The sequence below is a fragment of the Fopius arisanus genome, unplaced genomic scaffold (genome assembly GCF_000806365.1).
Source record: "Fopius arisanus strain USDA-PBARC FA_bdor unplaced genomic scaffold, ASM80636v1 scaffold00478, whole genome shotgun sequence".
Classification (NCBI taxonomy): Eukaryota; Metazoa; Arthropoda; class Insecta; order Hymenoptera; family Braconidae; genus Fopius; species Fopius arisanus.
The window spans coordinates 17,565-19,369 of NW_011888217.1; positions in this window are offsets into that span (position 1 = coordinate 17,565).

The window sequence follows — 1,805 nt, forward strand, 5'->3', positions numbered from 1 at the left end:
ATGCGAAAAAGCTAGTAGAATCCGAAGGTTGAAGACGAATGAGTTTGTGTGGAAGAGACTCCACTGAATGGGTCCGCCTCAATCCCAGAGAACAAGAGAGAACTTGACTCTTCGCTCCAACGGAGCCTCACCAAGGGGCCCTATGCCCCCTCCGTTATTATCATTATTAACGCAACATTGCCGGTGGCCACTGCTAGACCGTCTATCTATCGCTTGACGAGAGTAAAAATAACGGCGGGAAAAAATGGCAGATGAGAAAAAAGAGCGCAAGGTAACGCAAGTAGCACCGGGGAATTTCTATCTTTATGTGATCTAGAATGCAGATGATCTTGAAATAATTTCTGCCCCCGAGTATCTCATGATGCGATACGTGTCATTAGGGATGGGACTTGTAAAACTGGATTAAGGCATCATGTACTTATCGCTATTTTTCATGTTTTCAACGGTAACTCACATTTTATGTTGAGATAAAGTAATCCGTGCATAAATTGTTGAACTTTATTTTAGGACTTGAAAGTCCCAAACAAAGTCCTTCAATAATCTCATTTTTTAAAATTCAAGTTCAGGACTCAACAAAACTTTAAATAATATGAAATTCGAAATTAAATTCAAGTCGAGTCTCAACTTGAGACTTTCAAGTTCAAGACTCGCCTTGATATTCTCCTTCAATCCAAGTCTCATTGAACACTAAAAATTCCAGTTGAACTACAATACTTTCACTTAACATCTGAAATCCTCAACTTGAAGTACTGAAGTCTCAAATTGAGACATTTAGCCTCAAATCACCTCTTAAGGATGTTCTGCCGGTATTTTATCATTTTTCCTATTTTTCTGAGATTTATTGAAAACTATCGATCGGATTGGGATCTAAAAATATAGCGTTTGTCCGTTACATCATGATGTATCCTTTCATAAAGTTTCATCCCGATACACCAATTTTTATAACTTTTCACTAAAATTTATTGATTATTTATTAAATTTTTCTTAAAAGTTATAGAAATTAGTGTATCGAGATGAAATTTTATGAAAGAGTCAATCATGATGGAACGAATAAACGCTATATTTTCATATCCCAATCCAATCGATAGTTTTCAATAAATCTCAGAAAAATAGGAAAAATGATAAAATGCCGGCAGAACATCCTTAAAAAAAATTCAAGTCCAAACTCAATCTTCAAATCTTGTCCTGTTTTCTATTAAAAAAATGGCCGATCCATTTCTTTTCTATCCTCAGTAATTAATCAAGTTTCGTTGAGACATTGTCACGTCGCAAGAGTCCCTCGACGATGGGATTGCATCACGTTTTGCCCAGCACCAGCTGATGTTCCTCGCTGTATCCATGTCCTTGATGAGGTCGTGGGGGTTGGGGAAGAGACGCTTTCCTGGTGTTGCTTTTCCTGTGCACGTGTCGCACCATATGTCGTGGACTCTCACCCCCATCGAGGGAAAAAGTCCACCTTTTCCCTCCCTTTGTGTTCACTACGAATACTGTGTGTACAGGTCGTTACATCGACGTGGACAAACACCATTCGCACCAGAGGATGACGGCTTCGAGTTGTCTCGTTGTCTGCGTATATTCTAGGAGGATATCGATTGATGATCCGAGGGGGTGCAAACATCATGCTTTTTTCTCCTTTTTTTCAAGTGCACTGAGAAAAAAAATTATTTTTGCCAAGAATATTTTCTTCCCACCAGTAAATCCGGCGATCACTGTGTAAATACTCCCATAAGACTTATTAATGTCAAATATATTCTCTTGTGGTTAGTAAATATTCTTGGCTAAAGAAAATTTTTTTCTCAGTGTGG